The 18,776-nt window shown below is 41.2% G+C and overlaps 4 non-coding genes and 36 pseudogenes across 4 annotated transcripts; all 40 read right to left on the bottom strand.

Moving 5' to 3' along the window:
• Positions 1-110: 110 nt before the first annotated feature.
• Positions 111-229, bottom strand: LOC139067265 (5S ribosomal RNA; annotated as a pseudogene).
• Positions 230-582: 353 nt separating this feature from the next.
• LOC139068014 (5S ribosomal RNA) lies at positions 583-701 on the bottom strand (annotated as a pseudogene).
• A 353-nt stretch (positions 702-1,054) lies between these two features.
• On the bottom strand, positions 1,055-1,173 carry LOC139066895 (5S ribosomal RNA; annotated as a pseudogene).
• A 356-nt stretch (positions 1,174-1,529) lies between these two features.
• Positions 1,530-1,648, bottom strand: LOC139067239 (5S ribosomal RNA; annotated as a pseudogene).
• A 355-nt stretch (positions 1,649-2,003) lies between these two features.
• Positions 2,004-2,122, bottom strand: LOC139067339 (5S ribosomal RNA; annotated as a pseudogene).
• Positions 2,123-2,475: 353 nt separating this feature from the next.
• On the bottom strand, positions 2,476-2,594 carry LOC139066928 (5S ribosomal RNA; annotated as a pseudogene).
• Positions 2,595-2,947: 353 nt separating this feature from the next.
• LOC139068062 (5S ribosomal RNA) lies at positions 2,948-3,066 on the bottom strand (annotated as a pseudogene).
• A 354-nt stretch (positions 3,067-3,420) lies between these two features.
• On the bottom strand, positions 3,421-3,539 carry LOC139067287 (5S ribosomal RNA; annotated as a pseudogene).
• A 355-nt stretch (positions 3,540-3,894) lies between these two features.
• LOC139068134 (5S ribosomal RNA) lies at positions 3,895-4,003 on the bottom strand (annotated as a pseudogene).
• A 353-nt stretch (positions 4,004-4,356) lies between these two features.
• Positions 4,357-4,475, bottom strand: LOC139068063 (5S ribosomal RNA; annotated as a pseudogene).
• Positions 4,476-4,829: 354 nt separating this feature from the next.
• Positions 4,830-4,948, bottom strand: LOC139068126 (5S ribosomal RNA; annotated as a pseudogene).
• Positions 4,949-5,302: 354 nt separating this feature from the next.
• LOC139067140 (5S ribosomal RNA) lies at positions 5,303-5,421 on the bottom strand (annotated as a pseudogene).
• Positions 5,422-5,776: 355 nt separating this feature from the next.
• Positions 5,777-5,895, bottom strand: LOC139067890 (5S ribosomal RNA; annotated as a pseudogene).
• A 354-nt stretch (positions 5,896-6,249) lies between these two features.
• LOC139067264 (5S ribosomal RNA) lies at positions 6,250-6,368 on the bottom strand (annotated as a pseudogene).
• A 353-nt stretch (positions 6,369-6,721) lies between these two features.
• LOC139067860 (5S ribosomal RNA) lies at positions 6,722-6,840 on the bottom strand (annotated as a pseudogene).
• Positions 6,841-7,193: 353 nt separating this feature from the next.
• LOC139066631 (5S ribosomal RNA) lies at positions 7,194-7,312 on the bottom strand. The gene has a single exon (XR_011519535.1). It is a non-coding gene; the product is annotated as a 5S ribosomal RNA (ribosomal RNA).
• Positions 7,313-7,666: 354 nt separating this feature from the next.
• On the bottom strand, positions 7,667-7,785 carry LOC139067230 (5S ribosomal RNA; annotated as a pseudogene).
• A 353-nt stretch (positions 7,786-8,138) lies between these two features.
• Positions 8,139-8,257, bottom strand: LOC139067189 (5S ribosomal RNA; annotated as a pseudogene).
• A 354-nt stretch (positions 8,258-8,611) lies between these two features.
• On the bottom strand, positions 8,612-8,730 carry LOC139067227 (5S ribosomal RNA; annotated as a pseudogene).
• Positions 8,731-9,084: 354 nt separating this feature from the next.
• LOC139068061 (5S ribosomal RNA) lies at positions 9,085-9,203 on the bottom strand (annotated as a pseudogene).
• A 354-nt stretch (positions 9,204-9,557) lies between these two features.
• LOC139067408 (5S ribosomal RNA) lies at positions 9,558-9,676 on the bottom strand (annotated as a pseudogene).
• Positions 9,677-10,029: 353 nt separating this feature from the next.
• Positions 10,030-10,149, bottom strand: LOC139067675 (5S ribosomal RNA; annotated as a pseudogene).
• A 353-nt stretch (positions 10,150-10,502) lies between these two features.
• LOC139067993 (5S ribosomal RNA) lies at positions 10,503-10,621 on the bottom strand (annotated as a pseudogene).
• A 354-nt stretch (positions 10,622-10,975) lies between these two features.
• On the bottom strand, positions 10,976-11,094 carry LOC139068033 (5S ribosomal RNA; annotated as a pseudogene).
• Positions 11,095-11,448: 354 nt separating this feature from the next.
• On the bottom strand, positions 11,449-11,567 carry LOC139067226 (5S ribosomal RNA; annotated as a pseudogene).
• A 354-nt stretch (positions 11,568-11,921) lies between these two features.
• LOC139067889 (5S ribosomal RNA) lies at positions 11,922-12,040 on the bottom strand (annotated as a pseudogene).
• Positions 12,041-12,393: 353 nt separating this feature from the next.
• LOC139067263 (5S ribosomal RNA) lies at positions 12,394-12,512 on the bottom strand (annotated as a pseudogene).
• A 353-nt stretch (positions 12,513-12,865) lies between these two features.
• LOC139067858 (5S ribosomal RNA) lies at positions 12,866-12,984 on the bottom strand (annotated as a pseudogene).
• A 353-nt stretch (positions 12,985-13,337) lies between these two features.
• On the bottom strand, positions 13,338-13,456 carry LOC139067483 (5S ribosomal RNA; annotated as a pseudogene).
• A 356-nt stretch (positions 13,457-13,812) lies between these two features.
• On the bottom strand, positions 13,813-13,931 carry LOC139067238 (5S ribosomal RNA; annotated as a pseudogene).
• A 355-nt stretch (positions 13,932-14,286) lies between these two features.
• LOC139067509 (5S ribosomal RNA) lies at positions 14,287-14,404 on the bottom strand (annotated as a pseudogene).
• Positions 14,405-14,759: 355 nt separating this feature from the next.
• Positions 14,760-14,878, bottom strand: LOC139067537 (5S ribosomal RNA; annotated as a pseudogene).
• A 354-nt stretch (positions 14,879-15,232) lies between these two features.
• LOC139066900 (5S ribosomal RNA) lies at positions 15,233-15,351 on the bottom strand (annotated as a pseudogene).
• A 353-nt stretch (positions 15,352-15,704) lies between these two features.
• On the bottom strand, positions 15,705-15,823 carry LOC139066854 (5S ribosomal RNA; annotated as a pseudogene).
• Positions 15,824-16,178: 355 nt separating this feature from the next.
• Positions 16,179-16,297, bottom strand: LOC139067973 (5S ribosomal RNA; annotated as a pseudogene).
• Positions 16,298-16,649: 352 nt separating this feature from the next.
• On the bottom strand, positions 16,650-16,768 carry LOC139066433 (5S ribosomal RNA). The gene has a single exon (XR_011519330.1). It is a non-coding gene; the product is annotated as a 5S ribosomal RNA (ribosomal RNA).
• Positions 16,769-17,123: 355 nt separating this feature from the next.
• LOC139067814 (5S ribosomal RNA) lies at positions 17,124-17,242 on the bottom strand (annotated as a pseudogene).
• Positions 17,243-17,596: 354 nt separating this feature from the next.
• LOC139066633 (5S ribosomal RNA) lies at positions 17,597-17,715 on the bottom strand. Its single transcript, XR_011519537.1, has one exon. It is a non-coding gene; the product is annotated as a 5S ribosomal RNA (ribosomal RNA).
• Positions 17,716-18,069: 354 nt separating this feature from the next.
• Positions 18,070-18,188, bottom strand: LOC139066575 (5S ribosomal RNA). The gene has a single exon (XR_011519478.1). It is a non-coding gene; the product is annotated as a 5S ribosomal RNA (ribosomal RNA).
• A 353-nt stretch (positions 18,189-18,541) lies between these two features.
• Positions 18,542-18,660, bottom strand: LOC139067425 (5S ribosomal RNA; annotated as a pseudogene).
• Between the last annotated feature and the right edge of the window lie 116 nt (positions 18,661-18,776).

The raw sequence follows: 18,776 nt of genomic DNA, 5'->3' as shown, positions 1-18,776 counted from the left end.
AAGTGTGTGCAGTTTGTTTGGAACACCTGGCTTTACAATTATTCAATGACGAAGCTGTTCAAAGCTGTGGTGAAGTGAAAAAAATTTTACTTTATACAAATTAGTGAAAAAGCTTACAGCACCTGGTATTCCCAAGAGGTCTCCCTTACAGGTACTGACCAGGCCCAACCCTGGATTGCTTCCGAGATCAGACGGGATTGGGCTTTTTCAGGGTGGTATGGCCGTAAGCGAAGGACAAACCGTGAAAAATCTCTGAAAAATCCCTTGTGTATTTGTCAAAGTATGATTGTGTCGCCCACTGCAAAGACTAGATTCTTGCATATTGAGGTAAAAGGCTAAGTTAAACAGTTGCCTTCATCACGGTTGCTCTTTTTTCGAGTAACAATCGGCTCCCACCCCATTTCTTGTCTCTAAAATGCCAGCACTGAGACATTATTGCTAGGGACAAATCAAAGGAGGTTTATTACCAACAAGTGTGTGCAGTTCGTGTGGAACACCTGGCTTTAAAATTATTAGATGACGAAACTGTTCAAAGATGTGGTGAAGTGAAAAAAACTGTATTTTATAACAAATTAGTGAAAAAGCTTACAGCACCTGGTATTGCCAAGAGGTCTCCCATACAGGTACTGAACAGGCCCAACCCTTGATTGATTCCAAGATCAGACAGGATCGGGCTTTTTCAGGGTGGTATGGCCGTAAGCCATGGAAAAACCTTGAAAAATCTCTGAAAAATCCCTTGTGTATATGTCAAAGTATGATTGTGTCGCCCACTGCAAAGACTAGATTCTTGCATATGGAGGTAAAAGGCTAAGTTAAACAGTTGTCTTCATCACTGTTGCTCTTTTTTTGAGTAACAATTGGCTCCCACCCCATTTCTTGTCTCTAAAATGCCAGCACTGAGACATTATTGCTAGGGACAAATCAAAGGAGGTTTATTACCAACAAGTGTGTGCAGTTCGTGTGGAACACCTGGCTTTAAAATTATTCAATGACGAAACTGTTCAAAGCTGTGGTGAAGTGAAAAAAATTGTATTTTATAACAAATTATTGAAAAAGCTTACAGCACCTGGTATTCCCAAGAGGTCTCCCATACAGGTACTGACCAGGCCCAACCCTTGATTGATTCCGAGATCAGACGGGATCAGGCTTTTTCAGGGTGGTATGGCTGTAAGCGATGGAAAAACCTTGAAAAATCTCTGAAAAATCCCTTGTGTATTTGTCAAGGTATGATTGTGTCGCCCACTGCAAAGACTAGATTCTTGCATACAGAGGTAAAAGGCTAAGTTAAACAGTTATCTTCATCATTGTTGCTCTTCTTTAGACTCTAACAATTGGCTCCCACCCCATTTCTTGTCTCTAAAATGCCAGCACTGAGACATTATTGCTAGGGACAAATCAAAGGAGGTTTATTACCAACAAGTGTGTGCTGTTCGTGTGGAAAACCTGGCTTTAAAATTATTCAATGACGAACCTGTTCAAAGCTGTGGTGAAGTGAAAAAAAAGTGTATTTTATAACAAATTAGTGAAAAAGCTTACAGCACCTGGTATTCCCAAGAGGTCTCCAAAACAGGTACTGACCAGGCCCAACCCTGGATTGCTTCCGAGATCAGACGGGATCGGGCTTTTTCAGGGTGGTATGGCTGTAAGCGATGGAAAAACCTTGAAAAATCTCTGAAAAATCCCTTGTGTATTTGTCAAGGTATGATTGTGTCGCCCACTGCAAAGACTAGATTCTTGCATATAGAGGTAAAAGGCTAAGTTAAACAGTTGCCTTCATAATTGTTGCTCTTCTTTAGACTCTAACAATTGGCTCCCACCCCATTTCTTGTCTCTAAAATGCCAGCACTTAGACATTATTGCTAGGGACAAATCAAAGGAGGTTAATTACCAACAAGTGTGTGCAGTTCGTGTGGAACACCTGGCTTTAAAATTATTCAATGACGAACCTGTTCAAAGCTGTGGTGAAGTGAAAAAATTTTTATTTTATAACAAATTAGTGAAAAAGCTTACAGCACCTGGTATTCCCAAGAGGTCTCCCATACAGGTACTGACCAGGCCCGACCCTGGATTGCTTCCGAGATCAGACGGGATTGGGCTTTTTCAGGGTAGTATGGCCGTAAGCGAAGGACAAACCTTCAAAAATCTCTGAAAAATCCCTTGTGTATTTGTCAAAGTATGATTGTGTCGCCCACTGCAAAGCCTAGATTCTTGCATATGGAGGTAAAAGGCTAAGTTAAACAGTTGCCTTCATCACTGTTGCTCTTTTTTCGAGTAACAATCGGCTCCCACCCCATTTCTTGTCTCTAAAATGCCAGCACTGAGACATTATTGCTAGGGACAAATCAAAGGAGGTTTATTACCAACAAGTGTGTGCAGTTCGTGTGGAACACCTGGCATTAAAATTATTGAATGATGAAGCTGTTCAAAGATGTGGTGAAGTGAAATAAACGGTATTGTATAACAAATTAGTGAAAAAGCTTACAGCACCTAGTATTCCCAAGAGGTCTCCCATACAGGTACTGACCAGGCCCAACCCTGGATTGCTTCTGAGATCAAATGGGATCGGGCATTTTCAGGGTGGTATGGCTGTAAGCGAAGGAAAAACTTTGAAATTTCTCTGAAAAATTCCTTGTGTATTTGTAAAAGTATGATTGTGTCGCCCACTGCAAAGTCTAGATTCTTGCAAATGGTGGTAAAAGGCTTAGTTAAACAGTTGTCTTCATCACTGTTGCTCTTTTTTAGAGTAACAATCGGCTCCCACCCCATTTCTTGTCTCTAAAATGCCAGCACAGAGACATTATTGCTAGGGACAAATCAAAGGAGGTTTATTACCAACAAGTGTGTGCAGTTCGTGTGGAAAACCTGGCTTTAAAATTATTCAATGACGAAGCTGTTCAAAGATGTGGTGAAGTGAAAAAAACTGTATTTTATAACAAATTAGTGAAAAAGCTTACAGCACCTGGTATTCCCAAGAGGTCTCCCATACAGGTACTGACCAGGCTCTACCCTGGATAGCTTCCGAGATCAGACGGAATAGTGCTTTTTCAGGGTGGCATGGCCATAAGCATAGGAAAAACCTTGAAAAATCTCTAAAAAATCCCTTGTGTATTTTTCAAAGTATGATTGTGTCGCCCACTGCAAAGCCTAGATTCTTGCATATGGAGGTAAAAGGCTAACTTAAACAGTTGTCTTCATCATGTTGCTCTTCTTTAGACTCTAACAATTGGCTCCCACCCCATTTCTTGTCTCTAAAATGCCAGCACTGAGACATTATTGCTAGGGACAAGTCAAAGGAGGTTTATTACCAACAAGTGTGTGCAGTTCGTTTGGAACACCTGGCTTTAAAATTATTCAATGACGAAGCTGTTCAAAGATGTGGTGAAGTGAAAAAAACTGTATTTTATAACAAATTAGTGAAAAAGCTTACAGCACCAGGTATTCCCAAGAGGTCTCCCATACAGGTACTGACCAGGCCCAACCCTGGATTGCTTCCGAGATCAGGCGGGATCGGTCTTTTTCAGGGTGGTATGGCTGTAAGCGATGGAAAAACCTTGAAAAATCTCTGAAAAATCCCTTGTGTATTTGTCAAGGTATGATTGTGTCGCCCACTGCAAAGACTAGATTCTTGCATATAGAGGTAAAAGGCTAAGTTAAACTGTAGTCTTCATCATTGTTGCTCTTCTTTAGACTCTAACAATTGGCTCCCACCCCATTTCTTGCCTCTAAAATGCCAGCACTGAAACATTATTGCTAGGGACAAATCAAAGGAGGTTTATTACCAACAAGTGTGTGCAGTTCGTTTGGAACACCTGGCTTTAAAATTATTCAATGAGGAACCTGTTCAAAGCTGTGGTGAAGTGAAAAAAACTGTATTTTATAACAAATTAGTGAAAAAGCTTACAGCACCTGGTATTCCCAAGAGGTCTCCCATACAGGTACTGACCAGGGCCAACCCTGGATTGATTCCGAGATCGGACTTTTTCAGGGTGGTATGGCCATAAGCGATGGAAAAACTTTGAAAAATCTCTGAAAAATCCCTTGTGTATTTGTCAAAGTATGATTGTGTCGCCCACTGCAAAGACTAGATTTTTGCATATGGAGGTAAAAGGCTAAGTTAAACAGTTGTCTTCATCACTGTTGCTCTTTTTTCGAGTAACAATCGGCTCCCACCCCATTTCTTGTCTCTAAAATGCCAGCACTGAGACATTATTGCTAGGGACAAATCAAAGGAGGTTTATTACCAACAAGTGTGTGCAGTTCGTGTGGAACACCTGGCTTTAAAATTATTCAATGACGAACCTGTTCAAAGCTGTGGTGAAGTGAAAAAAACTGTATTTTAAAACAAAATAGTGAAAAAGCTTACAGCGCCTGGTATTCCCAAGAGGTCTCCCATACAGGTGCTGACCAGGCCCAACCCTGGATTGCTTCCGTGATCAGACGGGATAGGGCTTTTTCAGGGTGGTATGGCCGTAAGCGAAAGAAAAGCCTTGAAAAATCTCTGAAAAATCCCTTGTGTATTTGTCAAGGTATGATTGTGTCGCCCACTGCAAAGACTAGATTCTTGCATATGGAGGTAAAAGGCTAAGTTATACAGTTGCCTTCATCACTGTTGCTCTTTTTTCGAGTACCAATCGGCTCCCACCCCATTTCTTGTCTGTAAATTGCCAGCACTGAGACATTATTGCTAGGGACAAATCAAAGGAGGTTTATTACCAACAAGTGTGTGCAGTTCGTGTGGAACACCTGGCTTTAAAATTATTCAATGACGAAGCTGTTCAAAGATGTGGTGAAGTGAAAAAAAACTGTATTTTATAACAAATTAGTGAAAAAGCTTACAGCACCTGGTATTCCAAAGAGGTCTCCCATACAGGTACTGACCAGGCTCTACCCTGGATAGTTTCCGAGATCAGACGGAATAGTGCTTTTTCAGGGTGGCATGGCCATAAGCATAGGAAAAACCTTGAAAAATCTCTAAAAAATCCCTTGTGTATTTTTCAAAGTATGATTGTGTCGCCCACTGCAAAGCCTAGATTCTTGCATATGGAGGTAAAAGGCTAACTTAAACAGTTGTCTTCATCATGTTGTTCTTCTTTAGACTCTAACAATTGGCTCCCACCCCATTTCTTGTCTCTAAAATGCCAGCACTGAGACATTATTGCTAGGGACAAATCAAAGGAGGTTTATTACCAACAAGTGTGTGCAGTTCGTGTGGAACACCTGGCTTTAAAATTATTCAATGACGAAGCTGTTCAAAGATGTGGTGAAGTGAAAAAAACTGTATTTTATAACAAATTAGTGAAAAAGCTTACAGTACCAGGTATTCCCAAGAGGTCTCCCATACAGGTACTGACCAGGCCCAACCCTGGATTGCTTCCGAGATCAGGCGGGATCGGGCTTTTTCAGGGTGGTATGGCTGTAAGCGATGGAAAAACCTTGAAAAATCTCTGAAAAATCCCTTGTGTATTTGTCAAGGTATGATTGTGTCGCCCACTGCAAAGACTAGATTCTTGCATATAGAGGTAAAAGGCTAAGTTAAACAGTAGTCTTCATCATTGTTGCTCTTCTTTAGACTCTAACAATTGGCTCCCACCCCATTTCTTGCCTCTAAAATGCCAGCACTGAAACATTATTGCTAGGGACAAATCAAAGGAGGTTTATTACCAACAAGTGTGTGCAGTTCGTGTGGAACACCTGGCTTTAAAATTATTCAATGACGAAGCTGTTCAAAGATGTGGTGAAGTGAAAAAAACTGTATTTTATAACAAATTAGTGAAAAAGCATAAAGCACCTGGTATTCCCAAGAGGTCTCCCATACAGGTACTGACCAGGCCCAACCCTGGATTGCTTCCGAGATCAGACGAGATCGGGCTTTTTCAGGGTGGTATGAACGTAAGCGAAGGAAATTCCTTGAAAAATCTTTAAAAAATCCCTTGTGTATTTGTCAAGGTATGATTGTGTCGCCCACTGCAAAGACTAGATACTTGCATATGGAGGTAAAAGGCTAAGTTAAACAGTTGTCTTCATCATGTTGCTCTTCTTTAGATGCTAACAATTGGCTCCCACCCCATTTCTTGTCTCTAAAATGCCAGCACTGAGACATTATTGCTAGGGACAAATCAAAGGAGGTTTATTACCAACAAGTGTGTGCAGTTTGTTTGGAACACCTGGCTTTACAATTATTCAATGACGAAGCTGTTCAAAGCTGTGGTGAAGTGAAAAAAATTTTACTTTATAACAAATTAGTGAAAAAGCTTACAGCACCTGGTATTCCCAAGAGGTCTCCCTTACAGGTACTGACCAGGCCCAACCCTGGATTGCTTCCGAGATCAGACGGGATTGGGCTTTTTCAGGGTGGTATGGCCGTAAGCGAAGGACAAACCTTGAAAAATCTCTGAAAAATCCCTTGTGTATTTGTCAAAGTATGATTGTGTCGCCCACTGCAAAGACTAGATTCTTGCATATTGAGGTAAAAGGCTAAGTTAAACAGTTGCCTTCATCACGGTTGCTCTTTTTTCGAGTAACAATCGGCTCCCACCCCATTTCTTGTCTCTAAAATGCCAGCACTGAGACATTATTGCTAGGGACAAATCAAAGGAGGTTTATTACCAACAAGTGTGTGCAGTTCGTGTGGAACACCTGGCTTTAAAATTATTAGATGACGAAACTGTTCAAAGATGTGGTGAAGTGAAAAAAACTGTATTTTATAACAAATTAGTGAAAAAGCTTACAGCACCTGGTATTGCCAAGAGGTCTCCCATACAGGTACTGAACAGGCCCAACCCTTGATTGATTCCGAGATCAGACAGGATCGGGCTTTTTCAGGGTGGTATGGCCGTAAGCCATGGAAAAACCTTGAAAAATCTCTGAAAAATCCCTTGTGTATATGTCAAAGTATGATTGTGTCGCCCACTGCAAAGACTAGATTCTTGCATATGGAGGTAAAAGGCTAAGTTAAACAGTTGTCTTCATCACTGTTGCTCTTTTTTTGAGTAACAATTGGCTCCCACCCCATTTCTTGTCTCTAAAATGCCAGCACTGAGACATTATTGCTAGGGACAAATCAAAGGAGGTTTATTACCAACAAGTGTGTGCAGTTCGTGTGGAACACCTGGCTTTAAAATTATTCAATGACGAAACTGTTCAAAGCTGTGGTGAAGTGAAAAAAATTGTATTTTATAACAAATTAGTGAAAAAGCTTACAGCACCTGGTATTCCCAAGAGGTCTCCCATACAGGTACTGACCAGGCCCAACCCTTGATTGATTCCGAGATCAGACGGGATCGGGCTTTTTCAGGGTGGTATGGCTGTAAGCGATGGAAAAACCTTGAAAAATCTCTGAAAAATCCCTTGTGTATTTGTCAAGGTATGATTGTGTCGCCCACTGCAAAGACTAGATTCTTGCATACAGAGGTAAAAGGCTAAGTTAAACAGTTATCTTCATCATTGTTGCTCTTCTTTAGACTCTAACAATTGGCTCCCACCCCATTTCTTGTCTCTAAAATGCCAGCACTGAGACATTATTGCTAGGGACAAATCAAAGGAGGTTTATTACCAACAAGTGTGTGCTGTTCGTGTGGAAAACCTGGCTTTAAAATTATTCAATGACGAAGCTTTTCAAAGCTGTGGTGAAGTGAAAAAATTGTATTTTATAACAAATTAGTGAAAAAGCTTACAGCACCTGGTATTCCCAAGAGGTGTCCCATACAGGTACTGACCAGGCCCAACCCTGGATTGCTTCCGAGATCAGACGGGATTGGGCTTTTTCAGGGTGGTATGGCCGTAAGCGAAGGACAAACATTGAAAAATCTCTAAAAAATCCCTTGTGTATTTGCCAAAGTATGATTGTGTCGCCCACTGCAAAGACTAGATTCTTGCATATGGAGGTAAAAGGCTAAGTTAAACAGTTGCCTTCATCACTGTTGCTCTTTTTTCGAGTAACAATCGGCTCCCACCCCATTTCTTGTCTCTAAAATGCCAGCACTGAGACATTATTGCTAGGGACAAATCAAAGGAGGTTTATTACCAACAAGTGTGTGCAGTTCGTGTGGAACACCTGGCTTTAAAATTATTCAATGACGAAGCTGTTCAAAGCTGTGGTGAAGTGAAAAAAATTGTATTTTATAACAAATTAGTGAAAAAGCTTACAGCACCTGGTATTCCCAAGAGGTCTCCCATACAGGTACTGACCAGGCCCAACCCTGGATTACCTCCAAGATCAGACGGGATTGGGCTTTTTCAGGGTGGTATGGCTGTAAGTGATGGAAAAACCTTGAAAAATCTCTGAAAAATCCCTTGTGTATTTGTCAAGGTAAGATTGTGTCGCCCACTGCAAAGACTAGATTCTTGCATACAGAGGTAAAAGGCTAAGTTAAACAGTTGTCTTCATCATTGTTGCTCTTCTTTAGACTCTAACAATTGGCTCCCACCCCATTTCATGTCTCTAAAATGCCAGCACTGAGACATTATTGCTGGGGACAAATCAAAGGAGGTTTATTACCAACAACTGTGTGCTGTTCGTGTGGAAAACCTGGCTTTAAAATTATTCAATGACGAAGCTGTTCAAAGCTGTGGTGAAGTGAAAAAATTGTATTTTATAACAAATTAGTGAAAAAGCTTACAGCACCTGGTATTCCCAAGAGGTCTCCCATACAGGTGCTGACCAGGCCCAACCCTGGATTGCTTCCGAGATCAGACGAGATCGGGCTTTTTCAGGGTGGTATGGCCGTAAGCGAAGGAGATTCCTTGAAAAATCTCTTAAAAATCCCTTGTGTATTTGTCAAGGTATGATTGTGTCGCCCACTGCAAAGACTAGATTCTTGCATATGGAGGTAAAAGGCTAAGTTAAACAGGTGTCTTCATCATGTTGCTCTTCTTTAGACTCCAACAATTGGCTCCCACCCCATTTCTTGTCTCTAAAATGCCAGCACTGAGACATTATTGCTAGGGACAAATCAAAGGAGGTTTATTACCAACAAGTGTGTGCAGTTCGTGTGGAACACCTGGCTTTAAAATTATTCAATGACGAAGCTGTTCAAAGATGTGGTGAAGTGAAAAAAACTGTATTTTATAACAAATTAGTGAAAAAGCATAAAGCACCTGGTATTCCCAAGAGGTCTCCCATACAGGTACTGACCATGCCCAACCCTGGATTGCTTCCGAGATCAGACGAGATCGGGCTTTTTCAGGGTGGTATGAACGTAAGCGAAGGAAATTCCTTGAAAAATCTTTAAAAAATCCCTTGTGTATTTGTCAAGGTATGATTGTGTCGCCCACTGCAAAGACTAGATACTTGCATATGGAGGTAAAAGGCTAAGTTAAACAGTTGTCTTCATCATGTTGCTCTTCTTTAGACGCTAACAATTGGCTCCCACCCCATTTCTTGTCTCTAAAATGCCAGCACTGAGACATTATTGCTAGGGACAAATCAAAGGAGGTTTATTACCAACAAGTGTGTGCAGTTTGTTTGGAACACCTGGCTTTACAATTATTCAATGACGAAGCTGTTCAAAGCTGTGGTGAAGTGAAAAAAATTGTACTTTATAACAAATTAGTGAAAAAGCTTACAGCACCTGGGTTTCCCAAGAGGTCTCCCTTACAGGTACTGACCAGGCCCAACCCTGGATTGCTTCCGAGATCAGACGGGATTGGGCTTTTTCAGGGTGGTATGGCCGTAAGCGAAGGACAAACCTTGAAAAATCTCTGAAAAATCCCTTGTGTATTTGTCAAAGTATGATTTTGTCGCCCACTGCAAAGACTAGATTCTTGCATATTGAGGTAAAAGGCTAAGTTAAACAGTTGCCTTCATCACGGTTGCTCTTTTTTCGAGTAACAATCGGCTCCCACCCCATTTCTTGTCTCTAAAATGCCAGCACTGAGACATTATTGCTAGGGACAAATCAAAGGAGGTTTATTACCAACAAGTGTGTGCAGTTCGTGTGGAACACCTGGCTTTAAAATTATTCAATGACGAAGCTGTTCAAAGCTGTGGTGAAGTGAAAAAAATTGTATTTTATAACAAATTAGTGAAAAAGCTTACAGCACCTGGTATTCCCAAGAGGTCTCCCATACAGGTACTGACCAGGCCCAACCCTGGATTGCTTCCAAGATCAGATGGGATTGGGCTTTTTCAGGGTGGTTTGAACTATAAGCGAAGGACATACATTGAAAACTCTCTTAAAAATCCCTTGTGTATTTGTCAAAGTATGATTGTGTCGCCCACTGCAAAGACTAGATTCTTGCATATAGAGGTAAAAGGCTAAGTTAAACAGTTGTCTTCATCACTGTTGCTCTTTTTTCGAGTAACAATCGGCTCCCACCCCATTTATTGTCTCTAAAATGCCAGCACTGCGACATTATTGCTAGGGACAAATCAAAGGAGGTTTATTACCAACAAGTGTGTGCAGTTCGTGTGGAACACCTGGCTTTAAAATTATTCAATGACGAAGCTGTTCAAAGATGTGGTGAAGTGAAAAAAACTGTATTTTATAACAAATTAGTGAAAATGCTTACAGCACCTGGTATTCCCAAGAGGTCTCCCATACAGGTACTGACCAGGCGGAACCCTGGATTGCTTCCGAGATCAGACGGGATCTGGCTTTTTCAGGGTGGTATGGCCGTAAGCGGTAGAAAAACCTTGAAAGATCTCTGAAAAATCCCTTGTGTATTTGTCAAAGTATGATTGTTTCGCCCACTGCAAAGACTAGATTCTTGCATATAGAGGTAAAAGGCTAAGTTAAACAGTTGTCTTCATCATTGTTGCTCTTCTTTAGACTCTAATAATTGGCTCCCACCCCATTTCTTGTCTCTAAAATGCCAGCACTGAGACATTATTGCTAGGGACAAATCAAAGGAGGTTTTTTACCAACAAGTATAGCAGTTCGTGTGGAACACCTGGCTTTTAAATTATTCAATGAAGAAGCTGTTCAAAGCTGTGGTGAAGTGAAAAATATTGTATTTTATAACAAATTAGTGAAAAAGCTTACAGCACCTGGTATTCCCAAGAGGTCTCCCATAAAGGTAATGACCAGGCCCAACCATGGATTGCTTCCGAGATCAGACGGGAATGGGCTTTTTCAGGGTGGTATGGCCGTAAGCGAAGGACAAACCTTTAAAAATCTCTGAAAAATCCCTTGTGTATTTGTCAAAGTATGATTGTGTCGCCCACTGCAAAGACTAGATTCTTGCAAATGGAGGTAAAAGGCTAAGTTAAACAGTTGCCTTCATCACTGTTGCTCTTTTTTCAAGTAACAATCGGCTCCCACCCCATTTCTTGTCTCTAAAATGCCAGCACTGAGACATTATTGCTAGGGACAAATCAAAGGAGGTTTATTACCAACAAGTGTGTGCAGTTCGTGTGGAACACCTGGCTTTAAAATTATTCAATGACGAAACTGTTCAAAGATGTGGTGAAGTGAAAAAAAACTGTATTTTATAACAAATTAGTGAAAAAGCTTACAGCACCTGGTATTCCCAAGAGGTCTCCCATACAGGTGCTGACCAGGCCCAACCCTGGATTGCTTCCGAGATCAGACGAGATCGGGCTTTTTCAGGGTGGTATGGCCGTAAGCGAAGGAGATTCCTTGAAAAATCTCTGAAAAATCCCTTGTGTATTTGTCAAAGTATGATTGTGTCGCCCACTGCAAAGACTAGATTCTTGCATATGGAGGTAAAAGGCTAAGTTAAACAGCTGTCTTCATCATGTTGCTCTTCTTTAGACTCCAACAATTGGCTCCCACCCCATTTCTTGTCTCTAAAATGCCAGCACTGAGACATTATTGCTAGGGACAAATCAAAGGAGGTTTATTACCAACAAGTGTGTGCAGTTCGTGTGGAACACCTGGCTTTAAAATTATTCAATGACGAAGCTGTTCAAAGATGTGGTGAAGTGAAAAAAACTGTATTTTATAACAAATTAGTGAAAAAGCATAAAGCACCTGGTATTCCCAAGAGGTCTCCCATACAGGTACTGACCAGGCCCAACCCTGGATTGCTTCCGAGATCAGACGAGATCGGGCTTTTTCAGGGTGGTATGAACGTAAGCGAAGGAAATTCCTTGAAAAATCTTTAAAAAATCCCTTGTGTATTTGTCAAGGTATGATTGTGTCGCCCACTGCAAAGACTAGATACTTGCATATGGAGGTAAAAGGCTAAGTTAAAAAGTTGTCTTCATCATGTTGCTCTTCTTTAGACGCTAACAATTGGCTCCCACCCCATTTCTTGTCTCTAAAATGCCAGCACTGAGACATTATTGCTAGGGACAAATCAAAGGAGGTTTATTACCAACAAGTGTGTGCAGTTTGTTTGGAACACCTGGCTTTACAATTATTCAATGACGAAGCTGTTCAAAGCTGTGGTGAAGTGAAAAAAATTTTACTTTATACAAATTAGTGAAAAAGCTTACAGCACCTGGTATTCCCAAGAGGTCTCCCTTACAGGTACTGACCAGGCCCAACCCTGGATTGCTTCCGAGATCAGACGGGATTGGGCTTTTTCAGGGTGGTATGGCCGTAAGCGAAGGACAAACCGTGAAAAATCTCTGAAAAATCCCTTGTGTATTTGTCAAAGTATGATTGTGTCGCCCACTGCAAAGACTAGATTCTTGCATATTGAGGTAAAAGGCTAAGTTAAACAGTTGCCTTCATCACGGTTGCTCTTTTTTCGAGTAACAATCGGCTCCCACCCCATTTCTTGTCTCTAAAATGCCAGCACTGAGACATTATTGCTAGGGACAAATCAAAGGAGGTTTATTACCAACAAGTGTGTGCAGTTCGTGTGGAACACCTGGCTTTAAAATTATTAGATGACGAAACTGTTCAAAGATGTGGTGAAGTGAAAAAAACTGTATTTTATAACAAATTAGTGAAAAAGCTTACAGCACCTGGTATTGCCAAGAGGTCTCCCATACAGGTACTGAACAGGCCCAACCCTTGATTGATTCCGAGATCAGACAGGATCGGGCTTTTTCAGGGTGGTATGGCCGTAAGCCATGGAAAAACCTTGAAAAATCTCTGAAAAATCCCTTGTGTATATGTCAAAGTATGATTGTGTCGCCCACTGCAAAGACTAGATTCTTGCATATGGAGGTAAAAGGCTAAGTTAAACAGTTGTCTTCATCACTGTTGCTCTTTTTTTGAGTAACAATTGGCTCCCACCCCATTTCTTGTCTCTAAAATGCCAGCACTGAGACATTATTGCTAGGGACAAATCAAAGGAGGTTTATTACCAACAAGTGTGTGCAGTTCGTGTGGAACACCTGGCTTTAAAATTATTCAATGACGAAACTGTTCAAAGCTGTGGTGAAGTGAAAAAAATTGTATTTTATAACAAATTAGTGAAAAAGCTTACAGCACCTGGTATTCCCAAGAGGTCTCCCATACAGGTACTGACCAGGCCCAACCCTTGATTGATTCCGAGATTAGACGGGATCAGGCTTTTTCAGGGTGGTATGGCTGTAAGCGATGGAAAAACCTTGAAAAATCTCTGAAAAATCCCTTGTGTATTTGTCAAGGTATGATTGTGTCGCCCACTGCAAAGACTAGATTCTTGCATACAGAGGTAAAAGGCTAAGTTAAACAGTTATCTTCATCATTGTTGCTCTTCTTTAGACTCTAACAATTGGCTCCCACCCCATTTCTTGTCTCTAAAATGCCAGCACTGAGACATTATTGCTAGGGACAAATCAAAGGAGGTTTATTACCAACAAGTGTGTGCTGTTCGTGTGGAAAACCTGGCTTTAAAATTATTCAATGACGAACCTGTTCAAAGCTGTGGTGAAGTGAAAAAAAAGTGTATTTTATAACAAATTAGTGAAAAAGCTTACAGCACCTGGTATTCCCAAGAGGTCTCCAAAACAGGTACTGACCAGGCCCAACCCTGGATTGCTTCCGAGATCAGACGGGATCGGGCTTTTTCAGGGTGGTATGGCTGTAAGCGATGGAAAAACCTTGAAAAATCTCTGAAAAATCCCTTGTGTATTTGTCAAGGTATGATTGTGTCGCACACTGCAAAGACTAGATTCTTGCATATAGAGGTAAAAGGCTAAGTTAAACAGTTGTCTTCATCATTGTTGCTCTTCTTTATACTCTAACAAATGGCTCCCACACAATTTCTTGTCTCTAAAATGCCAGCACTGAGACATTATTGCTAGGGACAAATCAAAGGAGGTTTATTACCAACAAGTGTGTGCAGTTCGTGTGGAAAACCGGGCTTTAAAATTATTCAATGACGAAGCTGTTCAAAGATGTGGTGAAGTGAAAAAATCTGTATTTTATAACAAATTAGTGAAAAAGCTTACAGCACCTGGTATTCCCAAGAGGTCTCCCATACAGGTACTGACAGGCCCAACCCTGGATTGCTTCCGAGATCAGACAGGATCGGGCTTTTTCAGGGTGGTATGGCTGTAAGCGAAGGAAAAACCTTGAAAAATCTCTGAAAAATCCCTTGTGTATTTGTCAAGGTATGATTGTGTCACCCACTGCAAAGACTAGATTCTTGCATGTAGAGGTAAAAGGCTAAGTTAAACAGTTGTCTTCATCATCGTTGTTCTTCTTTAGACTCTAACAATTGGCTCCCACCCCATTTCTTGTCTCTAAAATGCCAGCACTGAGACATTATTGCTAGGGACAAATCAAAGGAGGTTTATTACCAACAAGTGTGTGCAGTTCGTGTGGAACACCTGGCTTTAAAATTATTCAATGATGAAGCTGTTCAAAGATGTGGTGAAGTGAATAAAACTGTATTTTATAACAAATTAGTGAAAAAGCTTACAGCACCTGGTATTCCCAAGAGGTCTCCCATACAGGTACTGACCAGGCCCAACCCTGGATTGCTTCCGAGATGAGAGGGGATCGGGCTTTTTCAGGGTGGTATGGCTGTAAGCGAAGGAAAATCCTTGAAAAATCTCTGAAAAATCCCTTGTGTATTTGTCAATGTATGATTGTGTTGCCCACTGCAAAGACTAGATTCTTGCATACAGAGGTAAAAGGCTAAGTTAAACAGTTGTCTTCATCATGTTGCTCTTCTTTAGACTCTAACAATTGGCTCCCACCCCATTTCTTGTCTCTAAAATGCCAGCACTGAGACATTATTGCTAGGGACAAATCAAAGGAGGTTTATTACCAACAAGTGTGTGCAGTTCGTGTGGAACACCTGGCTTTAAAATTATTCAATGACGAAGCGGTTCAAAGGTGTGGTGAAGTGAAAAAAACTGTATTTTATAACAAATTAGTGAAAAAGCTTACAGCACCTGGTATTCCCAAGAGGTCGCCCATACAGGTACTGACCAGGCCCAAACCTGGATAGCTTCCGAGATCAGACGGGATCAGGCTTTTTCAGGGTGGTATGGCCGTAAGCGAAGGACAAACCTTGAAAAATCTCTGAAAAATCCCTTGTGTATTTGTCAAGGTATGATTGTGTCGCCCACTGCAAAGACTAGATTCTTGCATATGGAGATAACAGGCTAAGTTAAACAGTTGTCTTCATCACTGTTGCTCTTTTTTCGAGTAACAATCGGCTCCCACCCCATTTCTTGTCTCTAAAATGCCAGCACTGAGACATTATTGCTAGGGACAAATCAAAGGAGGTTTATTAGCAGCAAGTGTGTGCAGTTTGTGTGGAACACCTGGCTTTAAAATTATTCAGTGACAAAACTGTTCAAAGATGTGCTGAAGTGAAAAAAACTGTATTTTATAACAAATTAGTGAAAAAGCTTACAGCACCTGGTATTCCCAAGAGGTCTCCCATACAGGTACTGACCAGGCCCAACCCTTGATTGCTTCCGAGATCAGACGGGATCGGGCTTTTTCAGGGTGGTATGGCTGTAAGCGATGGAAAAATCTTGAAAAATCTCTGAAAAATCCCTTGTGTATTTGTCAAGGTATGATTGTGTCGCCCACTGCAAAGACTAGATTCTTGCATATAGAGGTAAAAGGCTAAGTTAAACAGTTGTCTTCATCATTGTTGCTCTTCTTTAGACTCTAACAATTGGCTCCCACCCCATTTCTTGTCTCTAAAATGCCAGCACTGAGACATTATTGCTAGGGACAAATCAAAGGAGGTTTATTACCAACAAGTGTGTGCAGTTCGTGTGGAACACCTGGCTTTAAAATTATTCAATGACGAAACTGTTCAAAGATGTGGTGAAGTGAAAAAAACTGTATTTTATAACAAATTAGTGAAAAAGCTTACAGCACCTGGTATTCCCAAGAGGTCTCCCATACAGATACTGACCAGACCCAACCCTGGATTGCTTCCGAGATCAAACGGGATAGGGCTTTTTCAGGGTGGTATGGCTGTAAGTGAAGGAAAAACCTTGAAAAATCTCTGAAAAATCCCTTGTGTATTTGTCAAGGTATGATTGTGTCGCCCACTGCAAAGACGATTCTTGCATATGGAGGTAAAAGGCTAAGTTAAACAGTTGTCTTCATCATGTTGCTCTTCTTTAGACTCTAACAATCGGCTCCCACCCCATTTCTTGTCTCTAAAAAGCCAGCACTGAGACATTATTGCTAGGGACAAATCAAAGGAGGTTTATTAGCAGCAAGTGTGTGCAGTTTGTGTGGAACACCTGGCTTTAAAATTATTCAGTGACAAAACTGTTCAAAGATGTGCTGAAGTGAAAAAAACTGTATTTTATAACAAATTAGTGAAAAAGCTTACAGCACCTGGTATTCCCAAGAGGTCTCCCATACAGGTACTGACCAGGCCCAACCCTGGATTGCTTCCGAGATCAGACGGGATCGGGCTTTTTCAGGGTGGTATGGCTGTAAGCGATGGAAAAATCTTGAAAAATCTCTGAAAAATCCCTTGTGTATTTGTCAAGGTATGATTGTGTCGCCCACTGCAAAGACTAGATTCTTGCATATAGAGGTAAAAGGCTAAGTTAAACAGTTGTCTTCATCATTGTTGCTCTTCTTTAGACTCTAACAATTGGCTCCCACCCCATTTCTTGTCTCTAAAATGCCAGCACTGAGACATTATTGCTAGGGACAAATCAAAGGAGGTTTATTACCAACAAGTGTGTGCAGTTCGTGTGGAACACCTGGCTTTAAAATTATTCAATGACGAAGCGGTTCAAAGGTGTGGTGAAGTGAAAAAAACTGTATTTTATAACAAATTAGTGAAAAAGCTTACAGCACCTGGTATTCCCAAGAGGTCGCCCATACAGGTACTGACCAGGCCCAACCCTGGATTGCTTTCGAGATGAGAGGGGATCGGGCTTTTTCAGGGTGGTATGGCTGTAAGCGAAGGAAAATCCTTGAAAAATCTCTGAAAAATCCCTTGTGTATTTGTCAATGTATGATTGTGTTGCCCACTGCAAAGACTAGATTCTTGCATACAGAGGTAAAAGGCTAAGTTAAACAGTTGTCTTCATCATGTTGCTCTTCTTTAGACTCTAACAATTGGCTCCCACCCCATTTCTTGTCTCTAAAATGCCAGCACTGAGACATTATTGCTAGGGACAAATCAAAGGAGGTTTATTACCAACAAGTGTGTGCAGTTCGTGTGGAACACCTGGCTTTAAAATTATTCAATGACGAAGCGGTTCAAAGGTGTGGTGAAGTGAAAAAAACTGTATTTTATAACAAATTAGTGAAAAAGCTTACAGCACCTGGTATTCCCAAGAGGTCGCCCATACAGGTACTGACCAGGCCCAAACCTGGATAGCTTCCGAGATCAGACGGGATCGGGCTTTTTCAGGGTGGTATGGCCGTAAGCGAAGGACAAACCTTGAAAAATCTCTGAAAAATCCCTTGTGTATTTGTCAAGGTATGATTGTGTCGCCCACTGCAAAGACTAGATTCTTGCATATGGAGATAACAGGCTAAGTTAAACAGTTGTCTTCATCACTGTTGCTCTTTTTTCGAGTAACAATCGGCTCCCACCCCATTTCTTGTCTCTAAAATGCCAGCACTGAGACATTATTGCTAGGGACAAATCAAAGGAGGTTTATTACCAACAAGTGTGTGCAGTTCGTGTGGAACACCTGGCTTTAAAATTATTCAATGACAAAGCTGTTCAAAGATGTGGTGAAGTGAAAAAAAACTGTATTTTATAACAAATTAGTGAAAAAGCTTACAGCACCTGATATTCCCAAGAGGTCTCCCATACAGGTACTGACCAGGCCCAACCCTGGATTGCTTCCGAGATCAGACGGGATCGGGCTTTTTCAGGGTGGTATGGCCGTAAGCGAAGGAAAAGCCTTGAAAAATCTCTGAAAAATCCCTTGTGTATTTGTCAAAGTATGATTGTGTCGCCCACTGCAAAGACTAGATTCTTGCATATGGAGGTAAAAGGCTAAGTTAAACAGTGGCCTTCATCACTGTTGCTCTTTTTTCGAGTAACAATCGGCTCCCTCCCCATTTCTTGTCTCTAAAATGCCAGCACTGAGACATCATTGCTAGGGACAAATCAAAGGAGGTTTATTACCAACAAGTGTGTGCAGTTCGTGTGGAACACCTGGCTTTAAAATTATTCAATGACGAACCTGTTCAAAGCTGTGGTGAAGTGAAAAAAACTGTATTTTATAACAAATTAGTGAAAAAGCTTACAGCACCTGATATTCCCAAGAGGTCTCTCATACAGGTACTGACCAGGCCCAACCCTGGATTGCTTCCGAGATCAGACGGGATCGGGCTTTTTCAGGGTGATATGGCCGTAAGCGAAGGAAATTCCTTGAAAAATCTCTGAAAAATGCCTTGTGTATTTGTCAAGGTATGATTGTGTCGCCCACTGCAAAGACTATTCTTGCATATGGAGGTAAAAGGCTAAGTTAAACA

Source organism: Nothobranchius furzeri, chromosome 2 (assembly GCF_043380555.1).
Source record: "Nothobranchius furzeri strain GRZ-AD chromosome 2, NfurGRZ-RIMD1, whole genome shotgun sequence".
In the NCBI taxonomy this organism is placed as follows: Eukaryota; Metazoa; Chordata; class Actinopteri; order Cyprinodontiformes; family Nothobranchiidae; genus Nothobranchius; species Nothobranchius furzeri.
Note: the sequence above shows the minus strand (reverse complement) of the source record. Positions and strands in the feature narration are given on the sequence as shown.